The following is a 657-nucleotide window of genomic DNA, read 5'->3' on the forward strand; positions in this document are numbered from 1 at the left end:
TAAGACCAAATCATGAAGAAATTGAAAACCTAACAAGTAAGGAGATTGAATCAGTTATGAAAAAACAGAAGACCAAAATGAAATTTCTCAAACTCTTCCAAAAGATAGAAAGGAAGGGAACACTGAAACTCATTTTAGAAGAACAGTATTATCCTGACACTGAGGCCAGACAAAGAAACTGCAAGAAAACTACAGGTTATTATCCCAGGAAAACACAGAAACAAAAACCCTCAGCACAATACTAACAAACTAATTTCAATAACACATTAAAAGGATCATTACTACCATGACCCAGTGGGATTTCTCCCTGGTATGCAAGGACATTTCAATGTACCCAAATCAATTAATATGATACACTACAATAGAAAGACAAACTTCACATGAGCTCAACAGATTCAGAAAAAAGCATTAGACAAAATTCAACATGCTGTCATGATAAAAATTCTCAAAACAAACTAGGTATATAAGGTATTTATAATACCTCATAATACAGACTATATACTACACAGCCCAAAGCTAACACCAGCCTTAATGGTGAAAAACTCAAAGCTTTTCCTCTGAGACCAAGGCAAGGATCTCATCACTCCTGTTCTACACAGAACTAGAAGTCCTAGACACTGCAATTAGGGATTAAAAAAAGATAAACAGTACCTGGGT

This window comes from Heterocephalus glaber, unplaced genomic scaffold, assembly GCF_053883595.1.
Source record: "Heterocephalus glaber isolate CG9 unplaced genomic scaffold, H.glaber_assembly_v1.0 deba00000621, whole genome shotgun sequence".
Lineage (NCBI taxonomy): Eukaryota > Metazoa > Chordata > Mammalia > Rodentia > Bathyergidae > Heterocephalus > Heterocephalus glaber.